This window comes from Manacus candei, unplaced genomic scaffold (genome assembly GCF_025592945.1).
Source record: "Manacus candei isolate 608988 ecotype Guabito, Panama unplaced genomic scaffold, ASM2559294v1 h1tg000021l, whole genome shotgun sequence".
Taxonomy (NCBI): Eukaryota; Metazoa; Chordata; class Aves; order Passeriformes; family Pipridae; genus Manacus; species Manacus candei.
Window position 1 is genome coordinate 2,337,172 of NW_026138069.1, and position 27,489 is coordinate 2,364,660.

At 36.6% G+C, this 27,489-nt stretch overlaps 1 protein-coding gene across 2 annotated transcripts in view; it reads right to left on the reverse strand.

The window, feature by feature from the left end:
• Window positions 1-27,489, reverse strand: part of HDAC9 (histone deacetylase 9) — a 459,755-nt gene that overhangs the window by 395,556 nt on the left and 36,710 nt on the right. The window lies entirely within an intron of this gene.

Consider the following 27,489-nt stretch of genomic DNA (forward strand, 5'->3'; position numbering starts at 1 on the left):
GAAAGTTATTTCGTACATATTTGTTCTTATCTCATGGATCCTTGCTGTGTGAAAAGAGTCTGATCATGCTGGAACTTCCAAAACTATTTTAGGTCTTTCCTAGATAACATTTTCTCTTACAATTCAATATCCCATTATTCTGACTATGTGATCTGGGTCATTGTTCACAGTTTGACTTAGAGAAAGAGATGACCAAAGTAAGATCCATGAAGCTGTCACAAAGGCTTGCCATCTGAAGTGAAACTCTTCAGTGAAATTTACTACTCCTTTTAAAACATAGGGTTTTTGGGAAATTTTTTAGACACATCTGTCAAAACCCAGAGAGATCAGCACCTTAGGCACAAGAACAAACCACCGATGACAAAAGCACAATGGTTTTCTATCTAACATGGTGTGATATTTCATTCGCAAAGACAATCATGAGTTTCCCATTTGTGCACAGGCATTTGCATGTGAAATTGTACCACCTTTTGTTGTAACACTTCTTGTAACAGCTCTGGGTTCTCCATGCTTACCTACACATTGTACTTCATAATACAGTCTAGATGCTTCCTTTGCTCTCAGTGGGAAAGAAGACAAATCAAGCATTAAAGTCCATTTATGATTCCACTGCTAAAAATGGTTGCCACAGGATGCTCAAAGTGAAAAAACTTTAAATAAAATTAGATCAGACAGGATGAGAACCTTTTCCCTCTTTCACATTTCAGAGTATGCAGCAGCTATGGAAACAAGACAAAATACTAGCATGTACAAGTCAAATTGGGTATAATTTCTCCTTGAAGACTACACACTTCAAACAAGTTCAAAAATACTAAAGTTGGCTCCCAAAACCCTTTTAAAATTTCCTTTAACTTCTAGATGAATGAAAAATGGTATAAAATCTGGTGCTTGCAGCAGTACTTCAAAAAACTCATAATGATTTTTTTATTCACCTTTAGTTGCTTTCAAGGCTTCAATTTTTGGTTTATGTATTCCAGATATACCAGTCCAGTGTTTTAAACAACCTAAAAATCAATCTTCAAAATGTGAGTCAGAAAAACAACAAAAAAAAAAAGAAATATAAATTCCTTGGTCAACTTGAAGAGTATTGACCTGGTATAGACAGCAAGTTTACATTTGCAGGAGGAAAACTGGTACAGAGAATAACAGATTATAAATCTGTTATTTCAGTGTGGGTGAGGAGGAAGATAAAGGACAAGTGTCACTGCATTGATTCTACAACTATTCTTTATCACATTTTTAACATATGGCATGGATGCACAAAGTTCCAAATGAGAGCATTTTTGATGGAGCTTTTCTTAAAATCACAAGAATAAACAAGTAAAATAGAGTACTAGGAGGGAATACCATAAAAATCACTTTGTTCCCCTTCATCAAAGAAAAATATCTTCCACTTTCTCTCCAAACTCAGCACCAAAACATATTCCAACTGTTGATTTTGGTCAGAAACCCTCAACAGGATTACTCCCCAACTGCCCAGATTTCACAGTTATAGTGACTGGTGATATTTTTGTATTCTTCTGCCTTCTTGTCTATCGTTTATCTATCATTTAAGTTTCCAGGTTCCATCTGAAATTTGTATTAGGATGAGATCTGGACATGTATCAGCTATTCCTCTCATACTTAGTTTCACAGAAAATAAAGCCAGGTATGTAGCCCAGCCAGGAAGTGCAGCACATACTGGTAAGTACCCACGGAACAGATCCCAGACATACAGAAAGATCATTTAATTCACTAGGATTTTTTTTTTTACCTTATCTTTTATTTCTAGAAGACAACTCCAAACACCTAATACATGCTTGTGCATTAAAGTTTTAACACCAGAAAGACTATCTTACCTCATATACTTCCCTTTTCTGGCACTATTTTAGATACAGCAATGACTGCTGGCTCAGAGGAAAGTGACCTCCCTTTTTCAGGGAATTGTAAATGCAAGAGCTAAAGTTACTATATTTACTTTGCCACAATACTCTCCTCACTACAGAGAAAATACTGGGGGGGGAAAAAACAAGGGAAGAAAACCTCATAAGGATACTTTTGCTCAGCTTTTCTCATAATTTCTTAATAATTTTCTATGTCAGTTTTGGAACCCGCCTTTTCTCCTTGTTTCTCCCCAGTAGTAGAAACACAGGTAGTTTATAATATAGACAATAATGAGAAAGGTTGGTTATTCAATGATTAGGAGAAAGGGAGAGAGAAAGACAAATAGGTTAAAAATATACACATTGAGTGATTATATGCCTAATTCCAGCTGAGCTCTTTAACTTCTCCCTGCATTTCCTCTCTAAATTTTCTATGTCTCTCCTCTACCAACATTTTTTCCTCTTCTGAAACAGGAGTTCTGCATGATCACTCCTCTTCTTATAGACAGCAAATGGTAGCAAGTAGCATGTAGATTCTTGAAGTGCAAATGGCTCATAAAATAAGAAAAAGATTTACCCAAAACCAAATAAGAAATTATTTTTGTTTTTATTTTCCGTAATTACTCAAGGCTTTCAAAACTCAGTTTGCTCAGTCTATTCAATGAGCTTTACACTATGCAGACCTTGATGAACAGAGCAGCTCTACGTGGGTTTTATCTGGTAATGCCTTAAGTTCTAGTTATTCAACATCTAACTGCATCTTAATCTTCTAATCTCTTGTTCTGCTCATCAGTAGGAATTTTACATATGTCAATTGTTTAAAGAAAGCTTAAAGAAAAAAAGTGAAAGGAGAAACATTTAAAGGTTAAGATTTTAAGGGACCTGGTTCACACTTCACATTTTTGAAAAGAAGCTAGTCTCTTCCACGAAATAGAACAACTTCTGCCTAGGAAGGTTTTGATCCTTAAAGCAATACTTTCTATCTTTTAAATAAACTTTGCTATTATCTGATGAACCATGAAAAATTTTGAATGATATTGCACAAGTCATTGTTCTGCAATTGTTTTCCAGTGTCTAAGCACATTTACCTAAGTGCTTCCTCAAGTAACCTGAAAATCTCTTCCAATGTTGTCTTAATTTTTAATTCTAACAGGAGATAGCTGCATTTGGCTGTCAGTAAGCAAACACTATGGCTCTGCAATGTACCTTTCTTGTAAGAAAAAAAAAGAGCCTGCAATTACCACCATGTGGTACCCTGTATATCTGTGCACTCGAATATAAGAAGTGCCTATTATCTGTACTGTTACAGACTACAAAAAGTGCACCTTCAAGGCAGTACAGCAATTTACCAACGATGGTGTGTCTTTAAATAACTACATTAGAAGAATGAGCATTAAACAACTTTTAATGGTTGCATCTATAGAAAAGTTTGTGGCACTAAGCCATAGATCTTTCTCATCTGAAATTTATATTTAGATACATAATTTCTTTTATCCGTATACCAATTTCTCATTGTTACAGAACATATGCTCTTCCTCAAAATAACTTGCTATTTTTGTACTATTACTCAGCCACATACTTCCACAAAGCTGCAAGTGTTACTTCAGATAAACTTAGTGGCTTTTTGGCTAGTTTCCATGTTACTTTAATAACAGAAAAAAGACCACCTAGTGAAGCATGATTCTGTATCCCCTCCACCAAACTTGGGTTTGCTTTGCATGAGGGCAGTTATCAGTCCCAAACTGACTTGTGGGGATGGAGGGGAGGAAAAGGTATAAATTCCTGCACATTTCCCCTTTGGTAGAAGTCCTTCAGACAGGAATGGTATCATATCCTACCTCTTAGTAACTCTGATGACTTTTTCTGCTATTTTAAGTGCTTCTGAATGCAAAATAGTAGTGGTCCAAATTGTACAATTATATCATCAAAGGGTGGATGAAAGAATGGTAAACATTCACAAGATTTAACAGAACTGTTCACAAATATGATAAGCATCTCTCTAAATCTTTGATTTGATACATTTAGCTAGTGCAACTTAAATTTCAAATGTTTTTCAATAAATTACCACTGCCTCACTAATTGCTATTCAGATGTTATGCAATCTTTGAATTTCATAGCCCTGCTACATACTACCTCTTCCAGAACATTTTTGCATCAGCTGTTATCATTAGCACACCAATGCCATTTCCCTCCCCAATCAAAAATATAACTCTGCAAGACATACCCTTCAGCAACAAAAAGTCTTATTTTATATTTAGAAGTAACTTATTGCAACCATAGAGATATGTGGGGTTTGATATGTATTTTTTAAAATAGAGACACCCCACACACTTCATATAGAAATAAATATTTCAGTATTCTTCAAAATGAAACAGCAGCTTGTTTCCTATGAGATTTGAAAAACAAATTGACAGTCTCTCCATTTTGATCATCATGATAGATTCAAATTTGCACAGATATGGAAAAAATAGGAATTTAGCAGGATGCAATAATACTAGCTGGTTTTTATTCTAAGTGTGCATGAATTTCTTACCAACTATATGCTTTCTTTTCTGTCTTAGAAAACTATTTTAGACCACATTAAATGGAATTTCATCATATAAAGTAATACATTCTCATGCAAAAACTCTCATTTGTTCAATCACATCATTTGTACGTATTTTACTCAATACTGCTGAAGTCTACAGAACCAGAAGTTTATCATACAGGCATGTAAATAGTTTCTAATCTAAAAAAATTCTATAAATAAAAATAATTTTTACCCTAGAAATTTACTGAATCCTCATTTCATAATGTATAAGCCTAAAAAGGACTTGCTAAACTTGGTCATTTTGGGCCACTGACCTTCCTGTCTAACTCCTCCCTGAGGAAGCTATAAAATCCCTGTCCTGCCAGATCTTCAACATGTTTTGAAGAACAAGATTTCCATTTGTTTGGGGATGTTCTGAGAGGAAACACACTTCTCTCAAGAACTGCTTAAAGCTACAGGAAAAAAAAAATGTTTTGGACATGGGAATTCTGAAAATTTAATGCAAATGAAGTTGCTTCATCACACAGTGAATGTATCATATGCTGTTTGCACAGCTCCATTCCAGCAGAACCATAGTTCATTGGGTCGTTTCTGGACACCCAACATGAATAAACAATCTATAAAATGTTGTGAACTTATTTTTCTCTTGCATGTATCTTACCACTTTTTAATATCAGTGGGTTTTAGCCTCTTTTCCCTACAGTCCTCAGAGATGACGATTATTAATCTACGAAAAATTCTCCTAAATGGTTTATGATCATAAAAAAAATTGATGGGACACAAATGTGTTGCTAGGGAAGCAACCTCCAGCTGGAAAGGACTGAAAGACCTGAGAAAGGAAATACATGTTCAACTGCTCCAAGAAAGAACCATAAGAGAAGGTCTGACCATTTTGAGTGTTAACTCCACATTTAACAGAAATGAAACTACACTGTTATAGATGTGTTTCCATTAGCATTGTCCTATCAATATTAGCTATCCTGTAAGCAACTTTAGCAGAGTTTTCCATATTTGTTACATGACTCCTCTTAAGGAGTACTGTTATATGAGTCCTGTTAAGGACTGCTCCACATTACACAACTAAGCAGGATGCAAGAAGCTCTAAGGAGGAAGTTGAGGTTGTTCACTGAGAGGCAGGGAGGGGACAGCAGTAATGTACTGACCTTCTGTTTTCACTTTTTCATACTCTACTGCATTCCAACTGCTACTGGTAAGTAAATTACTTGGCTTATTTAAAGCTAGCAGAACAAAAGCAAAAAGCGTAATTGTCATGCTGGTATAGTCGTTAGATACCTACTCTCTCTTATCAAGTTATTCCCCCAGTTTATCTGCCTGGGAGTCAGATAGCTGCCTCACATCACAGCACAGCAGGACCACTATCACTTACTCATTATCATCAAACCACCTGCAGCCACACAGACACGGCTAAGCTGGAGTATTCTTTGCCCGTCTATATCACTTGGTCTCCTGCTGGGAAACTAGCCTGTTCTGTTTTCACAGAAGCATAAGGTTAACACAATATGGTTTTGCTGCCATAGTGCTGCTGGCTAGCAGAGTAATTCTTTTCAATATTAGACATTAATGGGTAGTTAATAAAAATTTTTTTAACACTCTTGTCTTTGCTGGGCAAATTTTTATGAAGAAATGCTTTATTAACCAAAATATAACTCCAATAAAAATACAAATAGCAGCAAGACAGTAAGTGCAACATTCGTCACATGTATGTGAATGATCTTGTAGCCTGAAATGGGTCCAACTGTAAATTCATAAGTAATAGAACAAAAAGTAATATGGAAAACAATTAAGCATGTATACACACTTGAATCAAAGCTCAGTTTGAATTTAGTGTGTTTGATCAAAAAATTAAAACATAATCAAAACAAATTCTAGACTGAAATTTTTGACTGCATTTTGTTTAAAAGTATCCTTGTCCACAGTTTGAAAGTGCTAACATTCAGTTATTGAAACTATTCATTCTTCAAAAGTAATGGAGCTGTGCCTCTAAGAGAGCCTTCAAATATCTCAATATTAGTTTGTCAGTTTCTCTTCATTAAGTGATGATGAGCTGGGATCAGATTACCAGTTTTTTCTTTTTAAAAAGGAATAAACTACAAAAACTCTTAATTTAAGAATTAGGAAGTCAACAAAGATAACATGGGACAACTTCAACTAATTGTCAGATGAAATATAAGATAACATAAATATCTTCATCAATATTCCCAAGCAGCTGTCCAGGGAATAGTAAGAAAAGAATACTCGCCTGAACAATCTTCAGACTCCAAACCCTTTCCAACCTTTCCAAGGATCTTTCTGAGATAGATATGATTGTGGCTAAGAAACCTTCATGCATTTATCCCTATGGAATTGTTCAGACTCCTCTTAGACTCAGATAAAAAAAAATAGCACCTTACTTTGTTCTGAACCTGTCTCCTGCTAGCTTCATATGATACCCTTCAGTACCCCATGGGAAGCCCAAGCTTGAGCAGCCTCCCGGCAGCACCTGTAAACCCATGGGGAGAGGAACCCATACTGGAGCATGTTTGCTGACAAGGCTTGTGACCCCACAGGTGACCCACGCTGGAGTAGCCTGTTCCTGAAGGACTGCACCCTGTGGAAAGGTACCCACACTACGGTAGTACCTGAAGATCTGCAGCCCACGAGAAGGACTCATATTGGAGAAGTTCATGGAGGACTTCCTCCCATGGGAGGGACCCACAGTGGAGTAGCAGAAGAGTGTGAGGAGTCCTATCCTCTGAGGAGGAAGGAGTGGTAGAAACAATGTGCGATGAACTGACCACAACCCCAATTCCTCGTGCCTCTGAACCTCTGAGGGGAGGAAATAAAGAAAATCAGGAGTGAAATTGAGCCTGGGAAGAAAGGAGAGGTGGAGGGAAGGTGTTTTAAGGCCTGAGGTTTGCTTTCACATTACTCTACTCTGATTTGACTACCAAGACATTTAATTTCTTCAAGTGGAGTGTTTTGACCATGGCGGTCATTGGTGAGGGATATATCTCTGCCCTTATCTCCATGCACAAGCCTTTCATTATATTTTCTCTCCCCAACAAACTGAGGAGGGGAGGGATAGAGCAGCTTTGGAGCATCCAGCCAGGGTTTACCCACCACAACTGCCAAAGAATGTGGCTATGTTTATGCATGCCAGTAAAAAACCTGACAACTGATACCTGAAACATTCATTTGGCCAACATCATCCTGTGGCAAAATACCTCCAGGGTTGACTGACTCCATACATGTGAATAATCAAAAAAAAAAAAAAACCCACCACGCAAAAAAACCCCACCCAACCAAAACAACAAAGAAAACTCACTAGAGTATTTAAATCATTATTTAATTAATGTGTCTGGGACTGCACTCTCCTGGTTTCCTAGAACTGATTCCCAGTGATTTTGTTGTCCAGTTTTGCCAGATCTTTAAAATTCTGAAAATACAGCAAAACTTCCATTTTCTTATAAAATAGCATTTTAGGCTCAAGTCTACTTAAACTTTGACCAACTATGAAAATGAACCGTTCTTCAGATAAGAGCCTTATTTGGTTACCTGTCTAAAATATGTGCTGTTCAACTCCTATGTTATGCATTATTGTGATTGCACCTCTTATGTTGTTAAAAAAAAGGTAAAAAAACCAAACCAAACCAAAAAAAGAAACAAACCCACAAACCTAGCATACTTTACATTACTTGCATTTATTTTTTAAAAGCATGGAATTTAACACAAATGCTTCAGGAAATTATTATTGCTTATTAAGGAAAGCATCTTTCTCACAGTCCTACATTCACATTGAAATAATCCAAGAATTTGTCAATCATAAACTATTCAGCAGATACCAGAAACATAGTTTGGCATGCAAAGAAGTATTAGGAGTTTGAATGACACATTTATTGATAAAATAGGAATATATTCATTTTAAGTGTATATTTCTACATCCCAAACCAGATTTAGTTTTCCAGCTATAAGAAAACTTTTTGTAAATTCATATTCAGCCTACTGTTATATAACCTGTTATATATACTGTTAACTCCTACAAGTCTTACATTTTTTGATAAAGAAATCTTCTACCAATAGAAAAAAAAAAGGTATGTTGGTGTACCAAAATTCAAACTTTTGAGCTTTGATTATGAATATTAGTAACTTCTTTAAACTTAATAAGTAGTTTTATCTCTTTAAGCACGACATGCTGAATGCATGTTTAAAAAGTATTTGCATTTCTTTTACCTTTAAATTGTTGGCATTTCCAGCAGATTAGAATATAAGTCTGTAGGAATGGAGAGATATGAAAACTCAAGCCCTGTGAAGCCATTTTCAACAAAATTATTTTAATTCATTCAGGATAGAAATGCAAATAAATCTCTTGAACACACACTGAGCACAGAAAATTGCAATGAGACTCCAATATGATTATTATAACATGAGGTGGAATGAAGAGAAGTATTAGTGTGGCAGCTTGGAATTGAGAATTTCTAAGGATACAGACATCAGATAAGCACTAACGGGGTCACAGTGCCTTTGAATCCAAGGAGCAACAGTAATTTTCAAAATAATATCACCAAATTTAACAAAATACTACAACTTTTTCATCAACAAGCCCAATATACAATAACATAGGTTAATTTAAAAAAAAAAAAAAGATACCATATTTTTCATCCAAGAAAGATGAGAACCATTAGTATGTTTTATAGTTACTCAGGGCTGAGAAGACCTGGTGTGGGCTACAACTGTCAGATCTCATATACCCTCCTTTTGTCTCTTTCTCTTTCCTCTCAAAGATATTTTAAGTAAAAGTAGGAAAAACGTCTATCAGATGCATCAGGCATTTTACTGCTGTCTGCGAGGAAAAGTGACAACATTTATTCAAATATGTTAAGCTTTACAGAGATATATGGACAGTGGAAGAGCACACAGAAGCAGACACAGCACTAAAGGCTATTGCAGAGTATGCACAGAATGAATGTGTTTACACACACCATTACAGTCAATGAAATTAGCTACATATCCACCAAAATAAAACTGCTGAAAATGTAATTATTTAGCATATATAAAAAAAGGCCAGAAAAGAGATATCCCTTCCCTCTTTACTTTCTACTGTCATCGTAATCTCTTGATTCTCAGAGGTTAAGAAATAATCTGCACTTATTTCTTTTGGTATTCTGCTATTTAAAATATTGAACACTACTAAAGAAGTATGGAGTTTGGGTGTTTTTTTTTGCTTAAAAATACATATTTGGGGGAAACTCTGACTACATTAAAATTTTATTCCAATATTGATTAGTTTGGGTATTAATTAACAGCTATAGATCCACCCTAATTAATATTAAAATGGTTTCATTTACTGAACCTCACAGATATATTTCTTCTTTTACTACATTTTTTCTGACAAATGATATGGAAATCCCTCAGCAAACTCTGCCATGAGATCAACACCCTTTCAAATACAAAATGGGAAATGTATCACTTTAAAGGTTGTAAGAAAAGATAGAAAAAAGCAACCAGATAATGGTACACTTCAAAAGATACACTGCACAGGAGGGAATATATTACCAAATAGAAGAAGAAGCTCAGCTCTTTCTCAATAACTAGCCTGAACTAACTCACTTCATCTGCTTCCTGGTCACTAACTATGATTAGATATAATGGGTTCCCTCCCTTACAAATACCAACATACTTTAAATCAAAAAAGTATGGTTTTTTTTTCTTACAATAAGAGAGGGAGTTTGAAACAACCAAAAAAGCCCAAAAACTCAAACCACACAAAACCCATGTGTAACAGCAATTCTAGAAATTTCGTCTTAAATGAAGAAGAAATTCAGAGGAAAATCAGAATATTTGCAAAGAATCCAGGCTTACTTTTAAAAAAGATTAGTTAAACAATTTCAACCATATTATGGATACTCATTCAGGATTAAATTAATTCCATACAGTTTAGGTCACTTCCAAAATAAATTTATATAAATTAAATTAAGGAAGCCAATTTGAAAAGCATTCTGAACAAGGATTTAATGCAATCTGATGAATCTGCTTCAAATCTAGTTAGTGCAGATTAATTTTTTGAGTGTCCTTGTGTAAATAAGTCCAAGGACCTCAGAAATGCTGTCACGCAGAAAAACCTGGATAGTTTTAAGATCACACACTATAATGCATGCAAGACCCTCTATAATAAGTATAAGCCTTTATTACAGCTTTATTTTTTTCCCTGCTTGATTTTGTTTTAAAAGGGGACATTTGCATTTAAATTATTAAATTTGGATTTATTTTTTTTACTTTAGTAAATCACTTTCTCTCTTCTGGTGGCAGTGTTAAAATGAGGACAAGGATCTACTTTTAGACTAATGTTAAAAGTAATCACAGAGTGAGAATTCCAGCTAAGCCTAGAAACAGTCATAATCAACCACTATTTCCACATTTGGGAATATTTACTTTTATATAGAAAAGAAATTTAGCATTTTTCAGAAAAACACAGGTTTTTATTCTTAAAATCTAAAAAGAAATAGAGCACTATATAAAACTTATCATCATTTTCTATTTTCAATGCTCAACCCTTATTTTTATGTAGGCATAAAACAATCTTACACATGGCAAATTAATATGTTCATTTACTCCGATGTACAAATTCAAGCAGATAAGATATTCTAAAATTATCCATCATTTACAGGAAACACCAAGATTACCTTGCTTACAACAACTCTCAGGCCATGCACAGCAAGAAGGAGGAACAGAAGTTTCTGATCTGAACACAGAGGTCTATGAACACCAGACAGCCACACAACTAAGGCCCAGCTCTGTCAGCTTCAGCTGCCTTTACTTTAAGAAAGGTTTGGGCTCTGCTACAACAGAACAAGGGAGAATCCTGAATGGTTAACTAAATACTTGGGAAATAGTGAGTAGCAACTCTACCTCCTAGTAGCCTATCTCACTTGTGCACCAGGATGGTCTTTCACACCTTCCATCCCCTAACTGGCTACACATTATGCTGCTCCTTCTATTCTATGCTGCTTCTGAGGCTATTTCAGTCAAAATGTACCAGATTACCAAAACCCTAATGTTTAAACAAGGGCTGGTAGTGATAGGACAAGGGGTAGTGGTTTTAAACTGAAGGAGGACAGGTTTACATTAGACATTAGGAAGCAATTCTTTACAGAGAGGGTGGTGAGGCACTGAAACAGGTTGTCCAGAAAGCTTGTGGATGCCTGATCCCTGGAAGTGTTCAAGGGCAGGTTGGATGGGGCTTTGAGCAACATGGGCCAGTGGAAGGTATTCCATGCTAAAAACATCAGAATGAGGAATTCTTCCTTGTGATTCCACTTAAGTGAAATATTTAGGTACTTCATGAGCCATTTGTGAAGGAAGTTACTTGAAATTTTAGAAGTTAGAGTACAATCACCAAATTCAGAAGTCAATTATTTGCTCTAAATCTGATCAAAAGCATCCCTTCCTGCTCTTCCTTCCCTTAAAAGTAACGAGCTCCCATTGCACAAATAATGTACTGCAAATATCTTTAATGGCAGAGCATACTTCTTTGCTTGTACCCATTTAGATCTGACGAACAGCACAATCAACATAAAGCTAATTCTATGTCTAATCCTAATCTCCTCAACAGATAAGTGTGAAAGGGAAGAAAACAGTAGATATGGAATGCATTCTCTCCTCTACCAGACTCTTAACAAAGGAAATGCTGCAGTCTCAGCCAAAAAGCTCATGAGATCTTATTTCCCCTTCCTTTCTTGTTCTCCTGTTTAGGAGTGGGTCATAATTATCCTAGAGGTAAATAGAGCAGTAACCATTTTTAGGTCACTGACAAAATATTTCAGTGATAAAGCCTGGAAGCAATCAAATCATCACAGAGCTTTTCCTACAGCTGGGATGATCTAAATCCAGGCACACATCAGTTTAAGACTAAATGTCATGTATACAGGTACTTAAAAATTCATCTGCACAGCTTTATCACTTCTGCTGTCAAAAACTAGTAAATTCTTGTAATTTGATTTCAACCTAAAACATCTCAGAAACTGACTCTAAGTGTTACTATTTTAAGAACCACTTGTAAATTGAACCTGCAATCATGTTCAGGCAAGGACAGATTTGCAAGTTCTTAAATCACTAACAGTTTCACCCAATAATCAAATAAACCAAACAAGAGCACTAAAAAAAAAAAAAAAAAGAGTCAATAACTGCATTTTCAAAGCACTTTTGAAAGTTATTTTCATACTGAAATGCTTCCCAAAAACCCTGTAACCTAGAACTCTACTTGGTTTCAATTAGTATAAAAAATCACAGGCCACAGAGAGACTGATTATTCTACTTCCTGTAGTTAAAAAAAAAAATCTCATGACTCATGAGTATGACAGGTGCAATAGAATTAAATTCGATGGGAGAATGTCACACTACCAATTTTAGACAAATTTGCATTGTAAATATATTTAAATATAAGCATTTAGGAAAATAAAACAAACTCATCTTACCAACCCATCTCTAAGTTAGTTCAGGCAACTAGGCTACCATCAGAAACAGGCTGGAATTTTTGTGTAGTTTCTCATAGGAGGCTTATATTTATAAGATGTTGACAATTTGCATGGTAGACATTGAAGTTGAGAAATTCTGGGAGATTGGATGAAGCAGAGAAAGAAAAATCCTTATTGAACAGAAAGAAGATATTATGGAGAAAAAGGCATTTCATTCAGAAAATGTAATTTTTCATTTAAATACAGTAAATAGTGCTAAGGCTAAAAAAAAAAAAAAGGCTAGAATATCAAAAGAACATCAAGACCTTAACTAAATCCAGTTACCACAGAAAATGCCAAACAGTGATGCGAGAAGGATATGGAGACATTTAATCACTCAATATGACTGCTTTATGCCAACTGGAAGTAATTTGTATCATCTGCTTGTAAGGCAGGCACCTTAATCAATCCCATCTTTTAAAAGCCTTTGCTTAAACCCAGACTCATTTTTTGGATCTTCTACAAAACTGTCTTCATCTGACATCACTGCTAAAAACCTGGTGACTTGCTTTTCAGGTTTGTAGAGCTTGGCTTTAGCTACAATTCCTAAAAGAGGTTGCTTCCTCAAATACAGTCCACCTCCTTCCCCCACGTTTTCCTATAATCGTAGGTACGTAAGTATGAGATGGAACAGCAATTTATGTGTGCACAGTTAGAATGGTCTGAGGCTGTGCAATTTCACACTACTCTCCCTCAGATGCAGATCAGTAGACCTTGTAAATAGAATTAGGATGATCCTGCAGTTTGAGGTATTCACCTCCAAGACTCCCAATCAAAGCATAATCCCCTGTCTCAAGTAGTTCCAAATCAAATAAAGTAGACTTGAGCTTCAGTTTCCCACTTCCTAGATTAGTCACTGAGATTCCCAAATACAGCCTGAAACACAGGTCCCCAGCAGCAAGCTGATGAACTGTGGAAACTACCAAGGCTCAGAACAGGTTTGGGTTTTAATATCATCAGTTAAGCAAAAGTGTGCAAGGAACCCTTTCTGAAATCATATGGGCTGATGTTTGATGGACATTTGCCAAGTATCATTCTAACACACTTCCTGTACTTTATATAATGCCTTACCCCTGCAAACTTACTCCACAGAAGTCCCACTGATCATTACACTATTAATTTAATTTATATTGTTCTTCCCTTGCTTTCAGTGGGATTGTTCCCAGAATAAGAGCCTTGCTGTACAAAGATGCAAAGTCATAATCCAGCTCCCGCTGAATACAGCTGTGAGCAGTTATTGTGCATGTCTTTGAATTTAGTATTATGTAAGCTTCCTTTGGCTCACCCATGTGGAGAAATATTAAAATAAATTAACATTTCACTGGCTCTCTAATTGGAAGTGTCTGTTCGAAACAAATATGTTTATCAAACAGTTTGACTGGGAAAATACATTACTGTAGCTGCAGTTACCCAAATTACATGTTGTCTAAAGCAAAAAGGGCAAAAGCCATCTGGCTCCATATAACTTACATTTTCTAGACAGCTTGCAGCTGGTTCTGATTAAGCAGCATCTCAGTACTCCCAGAGATCTATTTTTAACTCTGCAACTTTATTTTTAGTGCTCGCACATCCAAGGCACATGGTGTTTACATTAATAAATGAACAACCACCTACAGTTAAGAAAAGCTTTGTGCAATTCTTGTGGCACACTCACTGCACAACATAGATGGATGGTTAAATAAAACATCATGTGTTCTAACTAAAGAGACCTGCCCCACCTCTTGGCTATTTACAGGACTGCAGAAACCATCTCTGGAGGGCTTGAAGGGCAGGAAGACAGTGATAGACAAAAGGATGATTTACGTCTTCTGAAGTAACACCAGGTGGTATGTTCTAGAAAGAGAGTACATATCTCTTGGCCCAACCCCTCCTCAGAAAAATATCTCTCCCCTTTTTTTTTTTAATGGAATAATTATCAATATACAGTTCAGAATGACTGAAATCTGCCACTAAAGCCCTGAAATTGTCAGAACAGTGGATGCTGCAAGCACAGGAAACTTTAGCAGAATTTTTTAATTTTTTTTTTTATAGATAGACACACATACATACACACACAGAGTTTACAGATGATTTTTGATTGTAAAATACCAGATCATTCCTGTACCATTGAAACACCCCTTTCACAAGGATATTAAACACATGCACCAGAAAGGTTAAATGTACAACATGTTTTCTGATTCTTTTTTAAGGTCTCTATATTTTCTTTCCATGGTATCACTGAACTCCAATATCATAACTGAGGGGGTGGGGGGAGGCTAAGATCAATAACCAGCTATAATAAAGTTAGTTAATCTAAAGCTAAACCATGCTTCAATTTAAAAGATTAATTCCATTTTGCATGTACTTGCAACCTATTCTATTGCACAGACTACTATGTACGTTCAACCTCCTCCCCCTCTGGTTCTTTACTCTTCCAAACCAAAGCAAGTAGCTGCACCAGACAGCGTGAGTTGTCAAAGGGCCTTGCTAGCACTGTTCACAACAGTATGTCCCCAGAATTTGGTTCTGGATGGTTATACCGAAAGAACTATTAATCCTGAAAGTAAAAGATTTTTACTACTTCCAGAAACACTTCCCAGAGGTAAGAAGACACAAAACATAAGAGAAGTAACCCAGATTTCCTTTTAACGTGCAATTAAAAGAATTTGCTCTTCCAGTCCATATCCAGTAAGCTACATCACTAATGCAACAGACTTTGAAACTAGTGCCAGCTAAACACCTTAGAATCCCATCAGCAGGAATGTTTTCAGCACCATAAAGTACTGACTAGCTGTAAAATCTTAGCCCATTTTGAAACAAATCTCCATTTCAGCAGCTAGGCGTGCAGAATACCAGAGAAGCTGATCCCAGTTTCCTTGTGACACTGAGGACCAGTGCCAAATGGAAGGGAAGCTATTTCCCCAGGAAGTTCTTTCAAAAAATTTCTTTTCCTTACTCACACTTTAGACACACTTATTCTCATGTATTCTAAGGGGTTTGCATGTCTTCTCTATATGCCTTTTTTCTTATGTCCTTGTTCCATATTCTTTTAAGCCAAGTCCAGTGTTTTCCCCCTCCGTGGCTCTTAATGTCTCCACTCTATTTCATTTTTGCTTCTTTATGTTGCTTTCAAGCCACCGTGTCACTGTCTTTCTTCTTAATCCTCCTCTGCATGCAAATGCTGCATTTGTTTCATTATTCAGTTGACTGGTTGGGGAGTTTCCTACTGAAAGGACCACATTATTAAATTCCAATGTACACAGATCTGCACCCCAAAGACAGCCACTGCAGCTGTGTCTCCCTTCCAGACAAATGAATGGCATCTCCACAAGTCTATAGGCACTCCTAATCAGCTAATCAAAATCAAAACATCTTTTGTCAATCTATCACAGATTCCTTGGATGGTAATGGCTTAAGGAGTACTCCCAGGAGCATGCTTTCTTGCATGTTTTGTGAGGCATGGCAAATAGACCTCTCAAGTGTATGCAATAACATGGTGCAAAAGGAATGTCCTAATATACCAGTCTGAAAAGCTAAAATGTTGATGAAGTCACAGAAATAGCACAGGGAAAGGTGATGCAGTATTTAATATAGCAACACTGTGTGTTTTGAGTTCCTCTCTCTTCTACTCTTCACAAAATAGCTGAATAGAAAATACAAAGCACTCTGTGGCTATTTCAGGATTTTCCTGACTTACCTTACATGTACTTGTGAATTTGTCAACAAAAAAAATTGTCTAGGGCAACTGCTGAATGTTTCAATAGAGAAAAAAAGAATCAGGATCGGAGGCAGCTTTTGAGCCTTATAAAAGAAAGCTCTCTGCACCCACAGCAACTACTGAAAGCTGAGCTGGGGATGACAACGCAGAAAGAATCGCATCTTGCCGATACCATCCGAGGATTCTTTCTGCTGTGCCTTTTGCAACCAGACTTGTCTATCTCACATTGGCCTCTTTAGCCACCAGCGTGCTTGTAGTAAATGTGGGTAGAGCCCTTCCCAAATCTTCATTCGCGAAGCCCAGCCATGATGATGATATTCACTTTAAGTCACTAAAGATATACTTCAAGGCTACAGAAACAGCTGCAAGCACCTTAGGGGGAACTGTGAAAGATATCTGATGTCTGCTTTCTTCATGCAGCTTAAAGTTTGTGTATTGTGCACTGGCCTTTACTGCAGGGTACTGCCTCAAAATAATACTGTTTTAAAATACAGTGTAGATTTTTTTTTAATACAACTGATACGAGTCACACAACACAGAGCATACACAACACTTCGTTGTCTCCATACTTACAGAAAACCTTTTTATCCTGTACCATGCCTCAGATCTGTAATCCACTGAGAATTTCCCACTCGGGTCAGATAACTCTCCATTTCCCAGTGTAGGACATCAAGAATACAGACAACATGAAACTTGGATAAATTAACAACACGAACATTCAATTTTGAAATACCTGTAAACTCTTTTCTGCACAGCACAGATGCAGCCTTAAAGAGCAGTACACAGACAAAGCCACGTGTGATGAGTTGTCATCTACATCACTCATACCATGGCAATGTCCTGCAGTCAAGCACTGAGGGGTGCAAACTCTTATTAATCCATAATCCAGACAACTGAGAGTGACTGCAAATCCAGGGATATTAAGAAATGAGAGATTAATAAACAATAAGTACTTGCATAGTTTTACTTTTATGTACCAGAAATTTTCCTGTCACTTCCAGGTGGTACGTTAAGAATCTAAGAGAAAATTGAAAACAAAAAGAGATTCAAAATTTTGATCTACAAAAAAAGGTTAAAGAAATTAATTTTTACAATCTAGTAAAGAGAAGACTGAAAAGAAACACTAACAAATGCTACCCTAAGAGAAGAACACCGAACAAGTGAGGGGGGGAAATAGCATGGCAGATGTCACTAGTTCTTATGTCTTCAGATCAAACAGCAGTTAATTACAATTGGTAATAAAGGGAACTTTGGGTAGGAATTCAGAAATTTTAAAACAGCTCAGTGCTTTGTTTTGGTAGAAACTGCCAAAATGCCAAACCAGAAATTTTAAACTCAAAATATCCCATGTATAATGAATGGGAGTTTTGTCCAACCCTCTCAGATTGCCTTCCTTTCTGCCAGAATTTCCAGCCAGAGACCAGTAGCTGAAGGAGACTCCACTCTTGGACAGACATTGAGGTTGACAACATCGACAACCTGCATCACAGCCCCTAGAACTACAGTCCACACCAAAACTGGGCATTACCCCAGGACCCCTGACAGCTGCCCAGCTTTGTCATAACTAAGAAAATGTAAAAATGGAAGGGATGGAGGGAGGGAGGGAGGAAGGAAGGAGGGAAGGAAGGAAGGAAGAAAGGAAGGAAGGAAGGAAGAAAGGAAGGAAATAAGGAAAGAAGGAAAGTGTTATCTAGGTATTACATGACAATCCTCTCCTGCAGAAAGTAACAGTCCAAAGCAAGATCTTTTGTGTTAATCTGTTTTAAACTTCATTAAACTTTCAAAAGAAATTCTGAGTTTACAAATCTTGCATATCTAAACTGCAATGCTAAACAGAAACAGATATAACTTATAGAAATATAAACAAGAAGAGTAGAAACCTTGTGTTTCTAAGTAAAATCACACATGGAAATAGGTCATCAAGGGGGACCTTGGAACTCACTGTGGTGTTAGCATTTAAAACTGAAATTTGTCTAGTCTTCTTAGAGATGATAATTTAAAAAAAAAAAAAGTCCGGAGGCAGGTCCAAATTATGAGTTTGGTTCACCAGATACAACAAGAGTTTGGATCTACCCACAACGTACACATCATGGAAAGTATGAAGTAAAGTATGACCCACCCACCTCCAATTTAAATCATACCTTGAGCTCCCTTTAGACATTCATTTGCTAAACGCTACAAAGCAGTGCTTCATTTCTAGACTAAGATATTCCATACACTCTAACATTTTAGACTTTGTAATGAAGTTTTGAAATTGCCACCAGTTTCCAAGTCAAGGTGCAGTGAAACAGTCCTGTTTTTTCTGAGTTACCGAATCTGCAAATTACCTGTTATAAGTGTTATAATTATCACTGCAGAAACACTTATTCTGCAGAAACACATCTGGGCTGCCAGAGACAAAATTAGGAGGTGGTGTGTGGGTGGGAAAACATTAAAAGTTGGCAAACACACCTTTTTTAGGGTAGTCAATATAATGAACATTCATGTAGCAAACCTACCAAATGAAGAAACTAAAATAAAGATTTTATTCATGCTGTTTTATCTAACTTTCTGTATAATGCCATATTCTAGAAACATAGCCTTACAAAAAATGTAGCTCTTATAAATTCATATAGGACAATATTAATTCCATAACCTTTCAACAAACCATATTTCATATACTCCTAACTGCTTTGTATTGCATATATCTGTGAAAGAATGCCTGGTGGGCAGATGCTGATCTATCACTTTAAAAGTGGTATGCTGTATAACAGACAATGTGACCTTGTTGGTCATTTCTTTCAGCTATAGAGTTCAAAAACAAAAATGTTCACTCAGCATCCAAATTCTGCGTAGACAGAACTGTGAACTCTTAAAATCCATAAAAAGCCAGTAAAGTGAAGATGTGTGAAGAAGTCCTTAGTATTTCTCTCCAGCTTTTCCTAGGTCTAGGCAGTCCCATTAGACAGTTTTGGAGGCTGACCATACTTCTCCTGCTCAAAGATCACTCATGATCCTTTCTTTTCAATGTAGGATGAGTTAAACACACTTTTTCTCTTCCCTCTTCCTTCCTTACCTTGCCAAGACCATTGATTGTGTGGCTATGTAGTAAACCACAATGAGAAACCAATCCAGGCTAAAAACAACTTTTTTCTTGGGAATAGCTGAGCCTGGATCAGTTCCTGAATCCGTTTCGTTCTGTGGCCACACAAATAAGCATACCTGGCACAACTGAGCAGTTGTGAAAAGTGAGAACAATGGGCAGGCAGTCACCAGAGCTGCTTATTCTGGCACTGCCGCTGAAAAAGTCATATCTCAAAATGTAACCTCCCCTTGTGGAGGAATTGTGCAGTTCCCTGGCTAGCAATCTCCCACCTGCTCTCCTACCCTAGAGGTGACTCTGTCCTGTCTTCTCCCCCCACTAAGACAAACACACAGTAATGAGTCTTGACAACACATCATTTGGTAAGTGATTCAAGTGACACAGTTATTTGATGAGTAAAATCACTCAGGAGGTAAAGTGTGTTTGCATCAATGCAGGGAAACATGAGCATCTTTCACACTACTTGTATTTTAACATATAAAGAACCCTGCTAATAAGGACACTGTAAAAGGATTTTTGTTGCTTTTATCTGGACACAGAAACAGCAATTCTCCAAATTGAAATGTGAGGATTGACACAGACAAGAATTAGGAAAGCAACTGATTTGCCAAACAGAATATAGCAATGAAGCACCTGGAGAGACCAAATTTTACTTTATAGACTCTGAGCTACATTAATCAGGTCTTCTTAAAAGCACAATACCCCGAATGCAGTCCCCTTCTCCCCTAGGACGTGGACCACATGGAAATGGCACAAATGACACATGTCAACTGCTGAAATTACATGGAGACAGGACATTTCTTTTATTGAGCTCCTTCAGATTCTGACTTGATTTGGAATTACAAAATATTTTTGTTCCCAGAGCAATTTCCTATACTTAGGGAAGGTTTTACAGGTTAAGCTAAGGAGTTTGCTTCAAGTAAAGCCAAGTTTTCATAAGGCAATGCAGGATGCTTCCATTGTGTAAGCTTCCAGCAAGCCAATGACTTTAGGATTACAGACAGTAAAATAATAAAAGCAGAGTTGGTTAAATATTTCCTGTGAGACTGGAATACAAACTTCTAAGTTTGGAGGCTTTCCAAACTCAGAGTGATAGCAGACTTCTATTCAGTAAAAACACATGAAAATTTTGTCATACACTTAGTGACAATCAAAGCAATTTCTAGATGGTTGTTGGGATTTATAGTTTGAAAGGATGAGTCAGATGAGGAATTAGTCTCCCCACCATTATCCAGTATAATCCAATGGTTAATTATCAACACTGCTATAAAACACTGTATTTTCACTCTATAGAGAGAATGCAATCCTCTGATCTGCCTTTCCTAAGGTCACTCAAATTAACATATACATTTACCTATTTAAAGTTCACTAGACTCCAGTGAAAGTGTAACTGTGCCATCTTGGTTTAATGAACTAATCATAGCAAAAATTATAATAACTCTAAAAGACAGTGAAATACTGTGTTTTGTTAATGGACAATAAATTTGATGGTTATTTCTAGAGGTGCATGTTCTAAGTGAACACTGAGGATGAATTATGTACTCAAAATGAGAAAATGTTTTCACCTCTAATTTAAAAAAGCCATTCTGAAGAATCTTTATAAGCTTTATAAAGCTTTCAAGATTTATTCCCAGAAAGCTAATTTAGCTGTTGAAGTGCTAGTGGTCAAAAAGTCAGACCACTGCTTTGACTACACAGACCAACAAAACAGTTATTTTTAAAGAGAAATTCTCAGACAAAACCATTCGGCAGCCAATATTAACAACTGATTCCTGGAAGAAAAAAAGCAAGATAGTTCTAATCTTCAAGCACAGTATCTGTTTGAATAGATAGGAATTTTTATGTATGCATAGGTTAAAGTTTTTATCACCTTAAAGCACTGCAAATTCATAGTAAAAAATACTCTTCAGAGCTGTTTTCTTCAGTTAAGTTGAATCTGCAGAAAGTAGTAACTAATTCCACAACACACTGTCTAGGCGTTGTCATTATTTATTCACTTGAAACCTGAAGAGTTAGCACAAAATAATAGACTTTCATGAACACGTGCAAGTGTAAGTACACAAATAAGGGCAGAACGATGACACTTTAATGCTTTGATTATCAGTTTTAGTTGTAAGTGGTGTAAATTACTTCTAAGTAAGTAGCTCAATGTATTTACAAATTTTAATTACTAGCAAGTGAACAAGATGATGCTTTCTTATCCAATGCATGCACAGAGTATTTTATTCATTATTTGGTAGTCTTGTACATTAAATCCCCAGTGGTAGAACACATTTTGAATCCAAATTTTTCACTCAAACTAGTGAATTGTTGGGATTTTACCTAGAAATACCTAGGTAAGGATGTCAGGCTTAAATTATTATGAGAAAAATACAGAGAAAGTCTGTACAGCAATGACTTTTACATTTCATGAGGGTAAAACTAAGATTTATGTCAGACTGAAGCTATTTTGGAGTTCTGTAAGGAGATTCAAGAGGTCAAAATCTGAGCTGAACATCTGAGTCGTGCTTTGCATTGAAAGTTAAAAAAAAAGCAGAGAGTGCTGTGGGGGAAGAATCCTTCTTTTATACACTTCATTATGGTTGAACTTGTAGATTTTATTTTTTCCTTTTTGATATCTTAAAGAGCTGCAGTACTCTGTCATACATAGACAGATAGACATAGATAACATAACTATTAATCCTGAAAGTTACTGGGCCATACTCAGTGAACTCACCAAATATATATCTAATCCAGCCTGTGATGTATTCCTTTTTTAATCATGGAGAAGTCATCACAAAGTCATCACAAGAAACAAATGTATACTATTCCTTCAGTCTACAGTCAGAGATCCAAAAAGATCCATGCACTTACCTTTCATGGAACTAAAATAGGTTTTAGCCTTCTGGTATTTCATTTACTACTTTTTTTTTTTTTAGACTGAAAGTTCTCATAAATCTTTTAACCAAAAAACTGACAAATACATTTTAAAGTAACATACATGAGTATTTATCAAAATATTCATCTGTTCACAGAGACAGTTACTGGACTGCAACATAACCTTTCACTGCATTTTAGTTTTAAAACCATAGTGAAAATAGCATTTTGGAACATTTTCTATACTTAGCCTTTACTAATATGAGGAAAATTATTTGTAAAAATGCAGAGCAAAGCAGAACAAAGAAACAGGGGGAGTCAACTTCACAGTGAGGAAAAATAAGCTGTTTCTCATGAGGAACAAACAAATGCCTATCAAAGGAATTCAGAATCAAGATGATAGAAAAGTGATCCAGAAGAAGGAACTTGCAGAATTTAGCACACAACTCCTTTCTCTTCTCACTCAGTTTATTAAGAAATATCACTTTCTATTGACTACAGTAACAGGTAGCTCATAGAAGGTACTAAAGACCTGAAAAAATAAGTAATGTTGTTGAAGAGTAGAAAGAAGTTTGGACAGGGATTTCCAAAACATTATATATCAGACTTGGACTTTAATTCAGTTATTACCAATAGCTAAAAGAGCTGATTTCATGTAGGTGTAGGTAAGTAACCTAGACACATTTTGAACTTGTTCTGTTCAGCAGCAGGCACATGTTGATACACTTTTGAAAACCAAGGACAGTGAAAAGTAATTCCATGAACAACTTTAGTGGTTTTGGTGTTTTGTTTTTTAATAGAATTAATTTCATTTAACTATTCTAATATTGCTTTTAATTTCAAGGTGAAAAGTAAAGCACAAAATCTGAAAGATCGGGGTGATGGGAAAGGCAAACGGGAGAAGAAATGAAATCTCTCTGGACTCATTCCCCTTCTCAGGTTACAAAAAGAAAATCTATGATCTCTATCTTCACAGAAATATTTATAATTCACCCTTCCCCATAGATGCTGTTTTTCTTTGAAAAATCTGAGTAATGAATATTGTATTAAACCAACACATGATTTAAAATGAAGCAATCTCCTGTTCAAATGAGTATCACCCTTTGCAAGGGTTGAAGTCCTTGGAAATTGAGCTGGTAGGTACACAACAGAAACAATCTCTAACTACACCACCATGTTAACAGAAGATTGTATTTCAAAGTACTGGAGAGTTAGAGACAGACAACTGCAAAATATACCTGTGAGTATATTAATTCACCACTGGGTGAATTGCGTCCTTGTGGCCAGGATGGCCAATGATATCCTGGAGTGCACAGGGTGTGGTAGAGTGTGGAAAGGTCAGAGGAGGTGATCCTCCCCCCTACTTGGCCCTAGTGAGGCCACATCTGGAGTACTATGTCCAGTTCTGGGCTCCCCAGTACAGGAAAGGTAAGGAGCCACTGGAGAGGGTCCAGCAGAGGCCACAAAGATGATTAAGGGACTGAAGCATCTCTCTTATAAGAAGAGACTGAGGGAGCTGGGCCTGTTTAGTCTGGAGAAGACTGAGGTGGGAACTCATTAATGCACATAAATATCTCACACGCAGCTGCCAAGAGGATGGTGCCAGACTCTTTTCAGTTGTGCCCAGTGACAGGATGAGGAGCAATGGCCATAAACTAAAACACAAAGAAGTTCAATATCAATGTGAGGAAGGAACTTCTTTACATTGAGGGTGGCAGAGCACTGGAACAGGCTGCCCAGGGATGTCATGGAGTGTCCCTCTCTGGAAACATTAAAAACCTGTGTAACCAGCTCTAGGTGACCCTGCCTTGGCAGGGGGGTTGGATGACAAGATCTCCAGAAGCCCCTTCTAACCCTAACAATTCTATGATTCTGTGAAATAAATATTTTCTTTTTCTGTCCAATACTTTTTATGAACAGCAATCAGTTCAGAACATGCAACGGCAACAGAATGTAAACATTTCCTTAATGATCTTACAATTTATAACAAAGCAAACATCAGTACCTTTCCCTGCTGGGATTCAGCATTTACTTTACAGCCCTACAGATTAGCAAGAACCTGGTCCCTGAAGGTTCAGAGAGCTGGGATCAACCTAAGAGGCTATGTTGTTGCAAGTAGATGTTGCTATGCTGGAGACCCCTTCATTGCATCATACAACATAAAGAAATACTTATGTGCATTGGTGCTGTGAACAAAAATCTATCCAAAGAGGTTCCTCAAATAGCGTTTGAATAAAACGTGCATAATTTTTTACTTGTTCCACATCAGGTCTTTCAATGGGCTTTCCAACAATTTAGGTATGAAGGGAAAGCTATTCTAAAGAATATGTATTTTTTTTCACTTAGCACATTACATTATAAAACCACAGAAATCTGGCATAGTGCACACAATCTTTGAACCTTCTACAACATTTCAGAATTTTTCATTGACAGAACAAGCCAGTCATGAAGTGGACAGGCCTATACCGTCCATCTACAGAGTACTACTGCTTTACAAGTTTGCCTCTTACTTTTTCTTCGTTTTTTTTTTCTGAAAGTATACTTATCTTTCATGTAAACAGCATGTATGAATGTATTAACACAAGTTCTATATATATGTGGGATAGATAAACAGAACAAAACATACATTTACCATTTTGTTGTAACTTACAACCATGACCCAAAATGAAAATGTTTACAATACATTATGAAAATTTTCACGTCTTAGGTACCAGACACATAGATTGGTATTCAAATGAGGCAGCATTCCTGGTGTTACACAACAGAAAAAGAGTGGGTTTAAATATGTTAATACTGTTTGTATACTGTATGTGCCTAAAGTTCGCTGCTTAGAAATTATTTTAAACTGCCCTAACCACTGGCTGTAACTGAATATAGCAACCTATTCCTTGAAGAAGCTCAAGGTTCTCAGGACTAAAAAAGAAAAAGCACAAAACCCTCAACTCAGACAGTACTAGACACATCTCAATTAGGCTTTTGCAACTTAAACTATGTGCCATTAATGCCAGAACTGCCTTCCAGCTTGTTCCAGGCACACCAGCACAGGAACAAGCTGTTCATGTCACTGCCAATGCATTAATTTTTCTTTTGGAATACTAGGGATACTTCCTCAACTACTGGAGTGTCTTACAAGTGAAACAAGTACATCCTGATATATATTTTAAACCTAAGTAAGAAGTTGAATCACAGGAATCACAGAGTCACAAAATAGTTTGGATTGGAAGGGACAGTCCTTCTACCTCTTCATCTCATAAGGTTAACCTTCATAAAAAGTAAACCACAGGAGAAAGAAAAAGAAGCAATAAAAACTGCCATGGGACAAAGACATATTAGCCATATAGGAAAAAATGCATATGCTTGAATAGGACTTGAAAAGGGGAACTCAGTTACTATGGATGCAATAAGAAAACTTGGCAATTTTTATCTCCTAAAAAATTCTGATCAAGTGTTAACTGCTCACAGAATGTAGAAGACTTCTCCTATCACCGTATTCCCTATCAGTCCATTACAGTGACCACACTGGAACCAGAAATTTGAATGACTGCCAAAAGGTGATAGAACACTGCACAAAACACATCTCAGATTCCCTCAGTCAGGAGACAGAAGAGATGTCACGTGGAGACAGTCAGTCATTCTCCTTTAGTCCATAGCATTTACTTTAAGCAGGATGCGAGACCTAAGTCCAAATAAATTCTGCCTCATTTCCCTTTCACTGAGGGAAAGAAAAATGAGAATCCCATGGCTGACACTGCCCTTGTATACTGCATTTCTGTACAAGTCACAGAGGTGTTTTGAAATGGTAGCTGAAGCAACTCATGGATTTCAGAGGCAAACTCTAATGATGGGAGACACTAAGGACTAGATTTAAAGATACTTAGGCTCCTACTAAAAGCCATGATTCTGAAGTGTCTAAATACCTTTACAAGTAATCTGATCATATTGAATGTTTCTTCTTTCTTGTATTAGATTTAGTCTGTAGAAACAGATAGTAAATATGCATTCATGTTTGCTGTCTTCTTTCTTCATAGTAATAAGAGCATTGGAAAATTTATTTTCTTTTTGTAAGAGACAACTTCATTTTGGCCTATTTCCACAGGCTACATCTAATAGAAAAGAAGAAACGTTAGAAAGATACCCAGTCGACTGAAGTATCTTGGCATTTGAACTGCATGTTAGGAAAGTACAGGATTATTTCATATTAGGCACCACTGAGATAAAGGTATGATTTTCTGCTGAAGCCCTGCCATGTTTTGTATGGATAATTTACTGAATGCACCAAACTGCACTGTAAGAAAAAGAGGCCAAGGCTGAAATCCAACTATGCTTGACTCCATTTCACGTAAAGGCAGTTACTGCCAGTTTTCAATACTACAATCAACAATTCTCCAAAGGTCCTCACTGAAATAAATTTCTATGAGATAGGGCATCTACAGATAAATACACCTTAAAAAGTACTGCAGTGTTTTCCCTGATGCTTTTATAAGCTGTTTGCACAAAACTGAAGCAGGTTTAAAATAAGCCACCTGTAAAGGGTTATTTTACCAACAGTACTAGAAATAAATACTTCAAGTGTGGGTGAACAAAGTGCGAACCATATGGGATGTTGCACAGATTTGAACTGGGGACTCTCGCTCCCCAAAAGAACTGAAGTCAAGGCATGTTCCATACGCATCTTGGAAGTTTAAACACTGTGTACAGCTACTGATCATTCCCTTTCTATCAGGTAAACCTGCAGTAAATTCATTTTGCAGGCACTGGATAAAGCAGGTTAAGAGATCATTGTTAATTACATATATTTAAAGGATGAAGCTCTGCAGAGAATGCCCTTTATGGGCAAATATGACTTTGGACCCAAAAGGAAAAATAACAGAATACCATTCACAGTCTTTTTTTCTAAGGAAGCAATTGTGCAAAGGCAGAAAATAATGACTAATTACTAATACTGGTAACTA